Source organism: Pseudophryne corroboree, chromosome 2 (assembly GCF_028390025.1).
Source record: "Pseudophryne corroboree isolate aPseCor3 chromosome 2, aPseCor3.hap2, whole genome shotgun sequence".
Lineage (NCBI taxonomy): Eukaryota > Metazoa > Chordata > Amphibia > Anura > Myobatrachidae > Pseudophryne > Pseudophryne corroboree.
Genome location: NC_086445.1, coordinates 686,689,458 through 686,704,727, shown reverse-complemented (window position 1 = coordinate 686,704,727; position 15,270 = coordinate 686,689,458).

Genomic DNA, 15,270 nt, shown 5'->3' with positions numbered 1-15,270 from the left:
GCGCGTCGCCGCCATTTTCACACGTGCATTGAGATTGATAGGGAGAGGACGTGGCTGGCGTCCTCTCCATTAGAAATTAGATTAGAAGAGAGAGAGAGATTGTGCAGAGTCAGACAGAGTTTACCACAGTGACCAGTGCAGTTGTTGTTAGTTAACTTTTATTTATTTTAATATATCCGTTCTCTGCTATATCCGTTCTCTGCCTGAAAAAAAACGATACACAGCAGCAGCCAGTCACACAGTGTGACTCAGTCTGTGTGCACTCAGCTCAGCCCAGTGTGCTGCACATCAATGTATAAAAGGCAAAGCTTATAATAATTGTGGGGGAGACTGGGGAGCACTGCAGGTTGTTATAGCAGGAGCCCCCAGGAGTACATAATATTATATTAATTTAAAATTAAACAGTGCACACTTTTGCTGCAGGAGTGCCACTGCCAGTGTGACTAGTGGTGACCAGTGCCTGACCACCAGTATAGTAGTATATTGTTGTATGTATTGTATACTATCTCTTTATCAACCAGTCTATATTAGCAGCAGACACAGTACAGTGCGGTAGTTCACGGCTGTGGCTACCTCTGTGTCGGCAGTCGGAACTCGGCAGGCAGTCCGTCCATCCATAATTGTATTACAATATATACCACCTAACCGTGGTATTTTTTTTTCTTTCTTTATACCGTCGTCATAGTGTCATACTAGTTGTTACGAGTATACTACTATCTCTTTATCAACCAGTGTACAGTGCGGTAGTTCACGGCTGTGGCTACCTCTGTGTCGGCAGTCGGCAGGCAGTCCGTCCATCCATAATTGTATTATTATTATAATATATACCACCTAACCGTGGTTTTTTTTTCATTCTTTATACCGTCGTCATAGTGTCATACTAGTTGTTATGAGTATACTACTATCTCTTTATCAACCAGTGTACAGTGCGGTAGTTCACGGCTGTGGCTACCTCTGTGTCGGCAGTCGGCAGGCAGTCCGTCCATCCATAATTGTATTATTATTATAATATATACCACCTAACCGTGGTTTTTTTTTCATTCTTTATACCGTCGTCATAGTGTCATACTAGTTGTTACGAGTATACTACTATCTCTTTATCAACCAGTGTACAGTGCGGTAGTTCACGGCTGTGGCTACCTCTGTGTCGGCAGTCGGCAGGCAGTCCGTCCATCCATAATTGTATTATTATTATAATATATACCACCTAACCGTGGTTTTTTTTTCATTCTTTATACCGTCGTCATAGTGTCATACTAGTTGTTACGAGTATACTACTATCTCTTTATCAACCAGTGTACAGTGCGGTAGTTCACGGCTGTGGCTACCTCTGTGTCGGCAGTCGGCAGGTATCCAATACTAGTATCCAATCCATCCATCTCCATTGTTTACCTGAGGTGCCTTTTAGTTCTGCCTATAAAATATGGAGAACAAAAAAGTTGAGGTTCCAAAATTAGGGAAAGATCAAGATCCACTTCCACCTCGTGCTGAAGCTGCTGCCACTAGTCATGGCCGAGACGATGAAATGCCAGCAACGTCGTCTGCCAAGGCCGATGCCCAATGTCATAGTACAGAGCATGTCAAATCCAAAACACCAAATATCAGAAAAAAAAGGACTCCAAAACCTAAAATAAAATTGTCGGAGGAGAAGCGTAAACTTGCCAATATGCCATTTACCACACGGAGTGGCAAGGAACGGCTGAGGCCCTGGCCTATGTTCATGGCTAGTGGTTCAGCTTCACATGAGGATGGAAGCACTCAGCCTCTCGCTAGAAAACTGAAAAGACTCAAGCTGGCAAAAGCACCGCAAAGAACTGTGCGTTCTTCGAAATCCCAAATCCACAAGGAGAGTCCAATTGTGTCGGTTGCGATGCCTGACCTTCCCAACACTGGAGGTGAAGAGCATGCGCCTTCCACCATTTGCACGCCCCCTGCAAGTGCTGGAAGGAGCACCCGCAGTCCAGTTCCTGATAGTCAGATTGAAGATGTCAGTGTTGAAGTACACCAGGATGAGGAGGATATGGGTGTTGCTGGCGCTGGGGAGGAAATTGACCAGGAGGATTCTGATGGTGAGGTGGTTTGTTTAAGTCAGGCACCCGGGGAGACACCTGTTGTCCGTGGGAGGAATATGGCCGTTGACATGCCAGGTGAAAATACCAAAAAAATCAGCTCTTCGGTGTGGAGGTATTTCACCAGAAATGCGGACAACAGGTGTCAAGCCGTGTGTTCCCTTTGTCAAGCTGTAATAAGTAGGGGTAAGGACGTTAACCACCTCGGAACATCCTCCCTTATACGTCACCTGCAGCGCATTCATAATAAGTCAGTGACAAGTTCAAAAACTTTGGGTGACAGCGGAAGCAGTCCACTGACCAGTAAATCCCTTCCTCTTGTAACCAAGCTCACGCAAACCACCCCACCAACTCCCTCAGTGTCAATTTCCTCCTTCCCCAGGAATGCCAATAGTCCTGCAGGCCATGTCACTGGCAAGTCTGACGAGTCCTCTCCTGCCTGGGATTCCTCCGATGCATCCTTGCGTGTAACGCCTACTGCTGCTGGCGCTGCTGTTGTTGCCGCTGGGAGTCGATGGTCATCCCAGAGGGGAAGTCGTAAGCCCACTTGTACTACTTCCAGTAAGCAATTGACTGTTCAACAGTCCTTTGCGAGGAAGATGAAATATCACAGCAGTCATCCTACTGCAAAGCGGATAACTGAGGCCTTGGCATCCTGGGTGGTGAGAAACGTGGTTCCGGTATCCATCATTACTGCAGAGCCAACTAGAGACTTGTTGGAGGTACTGTGTCCCCGGTACCAAATACCATCTAGGTTCCATTTCTCTAGGCAGGCGATACCGAAAATGTACACAGACCTCAGAAAAAGAGTCACCAGTGTCCTAAAAAATGCAGCTGTACCCAATGTCCACTTAACCACGGACATGTGGACAAGTGGAGCAGGGCAGGGTCAGGACTATATGACTGTGACAGCCCACTGGGTAGATGTATGGACTCCCGCCGCAAGAACAGCAGCGGCGGCACCAGTAGCAGCATCTCGCAAACGCCAACTCTTTCCTAGGCAGGCTACGCTTTGTATCACCGCTTTCCAGAATACGCACACAGCTGAAAACCTCTTACGGCAACTGAGGAAGATCATCGCGGAATGGCTTACCCCAATTGGACTCTCCTGTGGATTTGTGGCATCGGACAACGCCAGCAATATTGTGTGTGCATTAAATCTGGGCCAATTCCAGCACGTCCCATGTTTTGCACATACCTTGAATTTGGTGGTGCAGAATTTTTTAAAAAACGACAGGGGCGTGCAAGAGATGCTGTCGGTGGCCAGAAGAATTGCGGGACACTTTCGGCGTACAGGCACCACGTACAGAAAACTGGAGCACCACCAAAAACTACTGAACCTGCCCTGCCATCATCTGAAGCAAGAAGTGGTAACGAGGTGGAATTCAACCCTCTATATGCTTCAGAGGTTGGAGGAGCAGCAAAAGGCCATTCAAGCCTATACAATTGAGCACGATATAGTAGGTGGAATGCACCTGTCTCAAGCGCAGTGGAGAATGATTTCAACGTTGTGCAAGGTTCTGATGCCCTTTGAACTTGCCACACGTGAAGTCAGTTCAGACACTGCCAGCCTGAGTCAGGTCATTCCCCTCATCAGGCTTTTGCAGAAGAAGCTGGAGGCATTGAAGAAGGAGCTAACACGGAGCGATTCCGCTAGGCATGTGGGACTTGTGGATGCAGCCCTTAATTCGCTTAACAAGGATTCACGGGTGGTCAATCTGTTGAAATCAGAGCACTACATTTTGGCCACCGTGCTCGATCCTAGATTTAAAGCCTACCTTGGATCTCTCTTTCCGGCAGACACAGGTCTGCTGGGGTTGAAAGACCTGCTGGTGACAAAATTGTCAAGTCAAGCGGAACGCGACCTGTCAACATCTCCTCCTTCACATTCTCCCGCAACTGGGGGTGCGAGGAAAAGGCTCAGAATTCCGAGCCCACCCGCTGGCGGTGATGCAGGGCAGTCTGGAGCGACTGCTGATGCTGACATCTGGTCCGGACTGAAGGACCTGACAACGATTACGGACATGTCGTCTACTGTCACTGCATATGATTCTCTCAACATTGATAGAATGGTGGAGGATTATATGAGTGACCGCATCCAAGTAGGCACGTCACACAGTCCGTACTTATACTGGCAGGAAAAAGAGGCAATTTGGAGGCCCTTGCACAAACTGGCTTTATTCTACCTAAGTTGCCCTCCCACAAGTGTGTACTCCGAAAGAGTGTTTAGTGCCGCCGCTCACCTTGTCAGCAATCGGCGTACGAGGTTACATCCAGAAAATGTGGAGAAGATGATGTTCATTAAAATGAATTATAATCAATTCCTCCGCGGAGACATTGACCAGCAGCAATTGCCTCCACAAAGTACACAGGGAGCTGAGATGGTGGATTCCAGTGGGGACGAATTGATAATCTGTGAGGAGAGGGATGTACACGGTGATATATCGGAGGGTGAAGATGAGGTGGACATCTTGCCTCTGTAGAGCCAGTTGTGCAAGGAGAGATTAATTGCTTCTTTTTTGGGGGGGGTCCAAACCAACCCGTCATATCAGTCACAGTCGTGTGGCAGACCCTGTCACTGAAATGATGGGTTGGTTAAAGTGTGCATGTCCTGTTTTGTTTATACAACATAAGGGTGGGTGGGAGGGCCCAAGGATAATTCCATCTTGCACCTCTTTTTTCTTTTCTTTTTCTTTGCATCATGTGCTGATTGGGGAGGGTTTTTTGGAAGGGACATCCTGCGTGACACTGCAGTGCCACTCCTAGATGGGCCCGGTGTTTGTGTCGGCCACTAGGGTCGCTAATCTTACTCACACAGCTACCTCATTGCGCCTCTTTTTTTCTTTGCGTCATGTGCTGTTTGGGGAGGGTTTTTTGGAAGGGACATCCTGCGTGACACTGCAGTGACACTCCTAGATGGGCCCGGTGTTTGTGTCGGCCACTAGGGTCGCTTATCTTACTCACACAGCTACCTCATTGCGCCTCTTTTTTTCTTTGTGTCATGTGCTGTTTGGGGAGGGTTTTTTGGAAGGGACATCCTGCGTGACACTGCAGTGCCACTCCTAGATGGGCCCGGTGTTTGTGTCGGCCACTAGGGTCGCTTATCTTACTCACACAGCTACCTCATTGCGCCTCTTTTTTTCTTTGCGTCATGTGCTGTTTGGGGAGGGTTTTTTGGAAGGGACATCCTGCGTGACACTGCAGTGACACTCCTAGATGGGCCCGGTGTTTGTGTCGGCCACTAGGGTCACTTATCTTACTCACACAGCTACCTCATTGCGCCTCTTTTTTTCTTTGCGTCATGTGCTGTTTGGGGAGGGTTTTTTGGAAGGGACATCCTGCGTGACACTGCAGTGCCACTCCTAGATGGGCCAGGTGTTTGTGTCGGCCACTAGGGTCGCTTAGCTTAGTCATCCAGCGACCTCGGTGCAAATTTTAGGACTAAAAATAATATTGTGAGGTGTGAGGTATTCAGAATAGACTGAAAATGAGTGGAAATGGTGGTTTTTGAGGTTAATAATACTTTGGGATCAAAATGACCCCCAAATTCTATGATTTAAGCTGTTTTTTAGGTTTTTTGGGAAAAAACACCCGAATCCAAAACACACCCGAATCCGACAAAAAAAAATTCGGTTAGGTTTTGCCAAAACGCGGTCGAACCCAAAACACGGCCGCGGAACCGAACCCAAAACCAAAACACAAAACCCGAAAAATTTCCGGCGCTCATCTCTACTAAAAACTATACTGTGAGGTGTAAGGTGTTCAGAATAGACTGGAAATTAGTGGAAATGAATGTTATTGAGGTTAATAATACCGTATGATCAAAATTACCCCCACATTCTGTGATTTTAGCCATTTTTATGTTTTTTTCAAAAATCATCCAGATCCAAAACCAACGCCAAAACACGAAAGGGTGGTTTTGGCAAAACCAAGCCAAAACCAAAACACGAAAGTGGAATTAGAACCAAAACCAAAACACAAAACACGAAAAGTGCCAGCTGCACATCTCTACAAAAACGTTTATAGTGTATTAAGTAGAGATGAGCGCCTGAAATTTTTCGGGTTTTGTGTTTTGGTTTTGGGTTCGGTTCCGCGGCCGTGTTTTGGGTTCGACCGCGTTTTGGCAAAACCTCACCGAATTTTTTTTGTCGGATTCGGGTGTGTTTTGGATTCGGGTGTTTTTTTCAAAAAACACTAAAAAACTGCTTAAATCATAGAATTTGGGGGTCATTTTGATCCCAAAGTATTATTAACCTCAAAAACCATAATTTACACTCATTTTCAGTCTATTCTGAATACCTCACACCTCACAATATTATTTTTAGTCCTAAAATTTGCACCGAGGTCGCTGTGTGAGTAAGATAAGCGACCCTAGTGGCCGACACAAACACCGGGCCCATCTAGGAGTGGCACTGCAGTGTCACGCAGGATGTCCCTTCCAAAAAACCCTCCCCAAACAGCACATGACGCAAAAAAAAAAAGAGGCGCAATGAGGTAGCTGTGTGAGTAAGATTAGCGACCCTAGTGGCCGACACAAACACCGGGCCCATCTAGGAGTGGCACTGCAGTGTCACGCAGGATGGCCCTTCCAAAAAACCCTCCCCAAACAGCACATGACGCAAAGAAAAAAGAGGCGCAATGAGGTAGCTGTGTGAGTAAGATTAGCGACCCTAGTGGCCGACACAAACACCGGGCCCATCTAGGAGTGTCACTGCAGTGTCACGCAGGATGGCCCTTCCAAAAAACCCTCCCCAAACAGCACATGACGCAAAGAAAAAAAGAGGCGCAATGAGGTAGCTGTGTGAGTAAGATTAGCGACCCTAGTGGCCGACACAAACACCGGGCCCATCTAGGAGTGGCACTGCAGTGTCACGCAGGATGTCCCTTCCAAAAAACCCTCCCCAAACAGCACATGACGCAAAGAAAAAAAGAGGCGCAATGAGGTAGCTGTGTGAGTAAGATTAGCGACCCTAGTGGCCGACACAAACACCGGGCCCATCTAGGAGTGGCACTGCAGTGTCACGCAGGATGTCCCTTCCAAAAAACCCTCCCCAAACAGCACATGACGCAAAGAAAAAAAGAGGCGCAATGAGGTAGCTGACTGTGTGAGTAAGATTAGCGACCCTAGTGGCCGACACAAACACCGGGCCCATCTAGGAGTGGCACTGCAGTGTCACGCAGGATGTCCCTTCCAAAAAACCCTCCCCAAACAGCACATGACGCAAAGAAAAAAAGAGGCGCAATGAGGTAGCTGACTGTGTGAGTAAGATTAGCGACCCTAGTGGCCGACACAAACACCGGGCCCATCTAGGAGTGGCACTGCAGTGTCACGCAGGATGTCCCTTCCAAAAAACCCTCCCCAATCAGCACATGATGCAAAGAAAAAGAAAAGAAAAAAGAGGTGCAAGATGGAATTGTCCTTGGGCCCTCCCACCCACCCTTATGTTGTGTAAACAAAACAGGACATGCACACTTTAACCAACCCATCATTTCAGTGACAGGGTCTGCCACACGACTGTGACTGATATGACGGGTTGGTTTGGACCCCCCCCCAAAAAAGAAGCAATTAATCTCTCCTTGCACAAACTGGCTCTACAGAGGCAAGATGTCCACCTCATCTTCACCCTCCGATATATCACCGTGTACATCCCCCTCCTCACAGATTATCAATTCGTCCCCACTGGAATCCACCATCTCAGCTCCCTGTGTACTTTGTGGAGGCAATTGCTGCTGGTCAATGTCTCCGCGGAGGAATTGATTATAATTCATTTTAATGAACATCATCTTCTCCACATTTTCTGGATGTAACCTCGTACGCCGATTGCTGACAAGGTGAGCGGCGGCACTAAACACTCTTTCGGAGTACACACTTGTGGGAGGGCAACTTAGGTAGAATAAAGCCAGTTTGTGCAAGGGCCTCCAAATTGCCTCTTTTTCCTGCCAGTATAAGTACGGACTGTGTGACGTGCCTACTTGGATGCGGTCACTCATATAATCCTCCACCATTCTATCAATGTTGAGAGAATCATATGCAGTGACAGTAGACGACATGTCCGTAATCGTTGTCAGGTCCTTCAGTCCGGACCAGATCTCAGCATCAGCAGTCGCTCCAGACTGCCCTGCATCACCGCCAGCGGGTGGGCTCGGAATTCTGAGCCTTTTCCTCGCACCCCCAGTTGCGGGAGAATGTGAAGGAGGAGATGTTGACAGGTCGCGTTCCGCTTGACTTGACAATTTTGTCACCAGCAGGTCTTTCAACCCCAGCAGACCTGTGTCTGCCGGAAAGAGAGATCCAAGGTAGGCTTTAAATCTAGGATCGAGCACGGTGGCCAAAATGTAGTGCTCTGATTTCAACAGATTGACCACCCGTGAATCCTTGTTAAGCGAATTAAGGGCTGCATCCACAAGTCCCACATGCCTAGCGGAATCGCTCCCTTTTAGCTCCTTCTTCAATGCCTCCAGCTTCTTCTGCAAAAGCCTGATGAGGGGAATGACCTGACTCAGGCTGGCAGTGTCTGAACTGACTTCACGTGTGGCAAGTTCAAAGGGCATCAGAACCTTGCACAACGTTGAAATCATTCTCCACTGCACTTGAGACAGGTGCATTCCACCTACTATATCGTGCTCAATTGTATAGGCTTGAATGGCCTTTTGCTGCTCCTCCAACCTCTGAAGCATATAGAGGGTTGAATTCCACCTCGTTACCACTTCTTGCTTCAGATGATGGCAGGGCAGGTTCAGTAGTTTTTGGTGGTGCTCCAGTCTTCTGTACGTGGTGCCTGTACGCCGAAAGTGTCCCGCAATTTTTCTGGCCACCGACAGCATCTCTTGCACGCCCCTGTCGTTTTTTAAAAAATTCTGCACCACCAAATTCAAGGTATGTGCAAAACATGGGACGTGCTGGAATTTGCCCATATTTAATGCACACACAATATTGCTGGCGTTGTCCGATGCCACAAATCCACAGGAGAGTCCAATTGGGGTAAGCCATTCCGCGATGATCTTCCTCAGTTGCCGTAAGAGGTTTTCAGCTGTGTGCGTATTCTGGAAAGCGGTGATACAAAGCGTAGCCTGCCTAGGAAAGAGTTGGCGTTTGCGAGATGCTGCTACTGGTGCCGCCACTGCTGTTCTTGCGGCGGGAGTCCATACATCTACCCAGTGGGCTGTCACAGTCATATAGTCCTGACCCTGCCCTGCTCCACTTGTCCACATGTCCGTGGTTAAGTGGACATTGGGTACAACTGCATTTTTTAGGACACTGGTGAGTCTTTTTCTGACGTCCGTGTACATTTTCGGTATCGCCTGCCTAGAGAAGTGGAACCTAGATGGTATTTGGTAACGGGGGCACACTGCCTCAATAAATTGTCTAGTTCCCTGTGAACTAACGGCGGATACCGGACGCACGTCTAACACCAACATAGTTGTCAAGGACTCAGTTATCCGCTTTGCAGTAGGATGACTGCTGTGATATTTCATCTTCCTCGCAAAGGACTGTTGAACAGTCAATTGCTTACTGGAAGTAGTACAAGTGGGCTTACGACTTCCCCTCTGGGATGACCATCGACTCCCAGCGGCAACAACAGCAGCGCCAGCAGCAGTAGGCGTTACACGCAAGGATGCATCGGAGGAATCCCAGGCAGGAGAGGACTCGTCAGAATTGCCAGTGACATGGCCTGCAGGACTATTGGCATTCCTGGGGAAGGAGGAAATTGACACTGAGGGAGTTGGTGGGGTGGTTTGCGTGAGCTTGGTTACAAGAGGAAGGGATTTACTGGTCAGTGGACTGCTTCCGCTGTCACCCAAAGTTTTTGAACTTGTCACTGACTTATTATGAATGCGCTGCAGGTGACGTATAAGGGAGGATGTTCCGAGGTGGTTAACGTCCTTACCCCTACTTATTACAGCTTGACAAAGGGAACACACGGCTTGACACCTGTTGTCCGCATTTCTGGTGAAATACCTCCACACCGAAGAGCTGATTTTTTTTGTATTTTCACCTGGCATGTCAACGGCCATATTCCTCCCACGGACAACAGGTGTCTCCCCGGGTGCCTGACTTAAACAAACCACCTCACCATCAGAATCCTCCTGGTCAATTTCCTCCCCAGCGCCAGCAACACCCATATCCTCCTCATCCTGGTGTACTTCAACACTGACATCTTCAATCTGACTATCAGGAACTGGACTGCGGGTGCTCCTTCCAGCACTTGCAGGGGGCGTGCAAATGGTGGAAGGCGCATGCTCTTCACGTCCAGTGTTGGGAAGGTCAGGCATCGCAACCGACACAATTGGACTCTCCTTGTGGATTTGGGATTTCAAAGAACGCACAGTTCTTTGCGGTGCTTTTGCCAGCTTGAGTCTTTTCAGTTTTCTAGCGAGAGGCTGAGTGCTTCCATCCTCATGTGAAGCTGAACCACTAGCCATGAACATAGGCCAGGGCCTCAGCCGTTCCTTGCCACTCCGTGTGGTAAATGGCATATTGGCAAGTTTACGCTTCTCCTCCGACAATTTTATTTTAGGTTTTGGAGTCCTTTTTTTACTGATATTTGGTGTTTTGGTTTTGACATGCTCTGTACTATGCCATTGGGCATCGGCCTTGGCAGACGACGTTGCTGGCATTTCATCGTCTCGGCCATGACTAGTGGCAGCAGCTTCAGCACGAGGTGGAAGTGGATCTTGATCTTTCCCTAATTTTGGAACCTCAACATTTTTGTTCTCCATATTTTAATAGGCACAACTAAAAGGCACCTCAGGTAAACAATGGAGATGGATGGATTGGATACTAGTATACAATTATGGACGGGCTGCCGAGTGCCGACACAGAGGTAGCCACAGCCGTGAACTACCGCACTGTACTGTGTCTGCTGCTAATATATAGACTGGTTGATAAAGAGATAGTATACTCGTAACTAGTATGTATGTATAAAGAAAGAAAAAAAAAACACGGTTAGGTGGTATATACAATTATGGACGGGCTGCCGAGTGCCGACACAGAGGTAGCCACAGCCGTGAACTACCGCACTGTACTGTGTCTGCTGCTAATATAGACTGGTTGATAAAGAGATAGTATACTCGTAACTAGTATGTATGTATAAAGAAAGAAAAAAAAACCACGGTTAGGTGGTATATACAATTATGGACGGGCTGCCGAGTGCCGACACAGAGGTAGCCACAGCCGTGAACTACCGCACTGTACTGTGTCTGCTGCTAATATATAGACTGGTTGATAAAGAGATAGTATACTCGTAACTAGTATGTATGTATAAAGAAAGAAAAAAAACCACGGTTAGGTGGTATATACAATTATGGACGGGCTGCCGAGTGCCGACACAGAGGTAGCCACAGCCGTGAACTACCGCACTGTACTGTGTCTGCTGCTAATATATAGACTGGTTGATAAAGAGATAGTATACTCGTAACTAGTATGTATGTATAAAGAAAGAAAAAAAAACCACGGTTAGGTGGTATATACAATTATGGACGGGCTGCCGAGTGCTGACACAGAGGTAGCCACAGCCGTGAACTACCGCACTGTACTGTGTCTGCTGCTAATATATAGACTGGTTGATAAAGAGATAGTATACTCGTAACTAGTATGTATGTATAAAGAAAGAAAAAAAAAACCACGGTTAGGTGGTATATACAATTATGGACGGGCTGCCGAGTGCCGACACAGAGGTAGCCACAGCCGTGAACTACCGCACTGTACTGTGTCTGCTGCTAATATATAGACTGGTTGATAAAGAGATAGTATACTCGTAACTAGTATGTATGTATAAAGAAAGAAAAAAAAAAACACGGTTAGGTGGTATATACAATTATGGACGGGCTGCCGAGTGCCGACACAGAGGTAGCCACAGCCGTGAACTACCGCACTGTACTGTGTCTGCTGCTAATATATAGACTGGTTGATAAAGAGATAGTATACTCGTAACTAGTATGTATGTATAAAGAAAGAAAAAAAACCACGGTTAGGTGGTATATACAATTATGGACGGGCTGCCGAGTGCCGACACAGAGGTAGCCACAGCCGTGAACTACCGCACTGTACTGTGTCTGCTGCTAATATAGACTGGTTGATAAAGAGATAGTATACTACTAATATTATATATACTGGTGGTCAGGTCACTGGTCACTAGTCACACTGGCAGTGGCACTCCTGCAGCAAAAGTGTGCACTGTTTAATTTTAATATAATATTATGTACTCCTGGCTCCTGCTATAACCTATAACTGGCACTGCAGTAGTGCTCCCCAGTCTCCCCCACAATTATAAGCTGTGTGAGCTGAGCAGTCAGACAGATATATAATATATATAGATGATGCAGCACACTGGCCTGAGCCTGAGCAGTGCACACAGATATGGTATGTGACTGACTGAGTCACTGTGTGTATCGCTTTTTTCAGGCAGAGAACGGATATATTAAATAAACTGCACTGTGTGTCTGGTGGTCACTCACTATATAATATATTATGTACTCCTGGCTCCTGCTATAACCTATAACTGGCACTGCAGTAGTGCTCCCCAGTCTCCCCCACAATTATAAGCTGTGTGAGCTGAGCAGTCAGACAGATATATATAATATTATATATAGATAATAGATGATGCAGCACACTGGCCTGAGCCTGAGCAGTGCACACAGATATGGTATGTGACTGAGTCACTGTGTGCTGTGTATCGCTTTTTTCAGGCAGAGAACGGATTATAAATAAAACTGGTGGTCACTGGTCACTATCAGCAAAACTCTGCACTGTACACTACTGAGTACTCCTAATGCTCCCCAAAATTAGTAAATCAAGTGTCTCTCTAATCTATTCTAAACGGAGAGGACGCCAGCCACGTCCTCTCCCTATCAATCTCAATGCACGTGTGAAAATGGCGGCGACGCGCGGCTCCTTATATAGAATCCGAGTCTCGCGATAGAATCCGAGCCTCGCGAGAATCCGACAGCGTCATGATGACGTTCGGGCGCGCTCGGGTTAACCGAGCAAGGCGGGAAGATCCGAGTCGCTCGGACCCGTGAAAAAAAACATGAAGTTCTGGCGGGTTCGGATTCAGAGAAACCGAACCCGCTCATCTCTAGTATTAAGCAGCATATACACTCACAATATGTCACATAAAATAGGCATCTCACAATAGCGGCAACAGTCGGACTCTCAGCTCACTTCCGGGACGGCGCCGGTGATCTCCGGGAAGCTGAATGGAATAGAGCTTCCACATGGAACTGAGAGTCCAATTGTTGCCGCTATTGTGAGATGCCTCTTTTATCTGACATATTGTGAGTGTATATGCTGCTTAATACATTATAAACATTTTTAGAAGACTTACTTCACTATTGTGTGCCTCTATTTCCTTTCATATTGTAGATATAGCCCAGTGGGTAGGTCACACAAGGGGTGCAGCACTTTATTGGAGCATCGTGGAGTGCAGGACGTTCATATATATATATATATATATATACACAAAGACTTGAGACATTGTACATTGCGCAGACGGAATAGTTTGTTTGTTATATAATTATATATGTTTAGAAATAAATATATATTTATTTATTAACAGTTTCTTACATAGTGCAGCAAATTATATATATATATATATATATATATATATATATATATATATATATAATCTGAGGGGGCCTCAGAGATATCACTGTACTGGGCCCCAAGAATTCTGTTGCCAGCCCTGGCTCCAGCATCCGAGATGATAATACATCTCATCACTAGTGCTTCCTGCTTCCCCTCGGTAAAGAGGCGAAGCAGGAAGCGTTATATCCACATGATACTGTATGTGTGGGTATAATACATCTACACCCTTGTTTTAAGGAAAAATACTGTATGTGAAGAATGCGACTACTGGAATGCCATTAAGGAAATGAAATCTAATTTATTTTTTAACAAAATACAGTACAAGACTGCATAAAACTAAACATAACATAACTCACTCATTCTTACAAAAGTGGCCAATGTTACAAACAATATTATTTAGCTTTCCTATTTTAACAGCAATCAAGAACTTCTAACAGTGGGGGTAATTCCAAGTTGATCGCAGCAGGAAATTTTTTAGCAGTTGGGCAAAACCATGTGCACTGCAGGGTAGGCAGATATAACGTGTGCAGAGAGAGAGAGATTTGGGTGTGGTGTGTTCAATCTGAAATCTAAATTGCAGTGTAAAAATAAAGCAGCCAGTATTTACCCTGCACAGAAACAAAATAACCAACCCAAATCTAACTCTCTCTGCACATGTTATATCTGCACACACCCCCCCCTGCAGTGCACATGGTTTTGCCCAACTGCTAAAAAATTTCCTGCTGCGATCAACTTGGAATTACCCCCCGTATGTTTTCCAAATCTCCTAGGTATACTAAATACTAACAGCATTTAAAAGATCCGCAAGTCTTACTAAATATGTCACTTGCGATTCTGTGTAAATGTCCAGAAAATGTGTCCTGTCCTTGAGTTGACTTTCAAACTGTGATCTAAACTGGCTTCTTGATAAGCTGTGATTCAGTATATCAGTCTGATTGGTTGAGTAGAATCATATAAGAATTTCCCCTCTTGGAACCTTTCAATACTACATCTACAGGGTGGTGGGTAGCTCCATCAGCACTTAACTAATAGCTATTAAATTCACCAACCACTACAAGGGATAAGCACGTCTCCAGGATGGGTCTGGAAGAAGATTTGAATTGCTAGTACTGTCTGACACTGTTTGGCAGCAGACATATTCCAGGGACTTTGCAAGATTTGTACCAATAAAGCTCCAGCTGGTTGCACAGATGTCTCTATTTTGCCTTTATAATAATTAATAATTACTTTTGTATTATTACCCACCAGGGAAGACTGATGCATTTGGTGTAATATATGTCTCCAACACACAACAGTTTTTGTGATGAATTCATCTTTTCCACCTATTTGTATTGATCTAACTCAGCTTTACCTCCCTGTGGATCATGGCTCCTAAAAAACCTCCCTGACTCAACCTATTTTCTTTCAACCTCAGGATCCTCTAATTCCCAACAAGTCCCCTTCAATTGCCCTGGCCTACAACCAGGAGACCTCTCCATCCCAACCCCCCTCTGCGTCGCCTCCTCGAGATACACCACAAGTGGCATTGGTGGTTGACCTTCCCCTCAATGCTTGGACAATGCAACAACTGCTTCACTCCTTTCAGGCAGACATTATGGCTGACATAAATTTAGC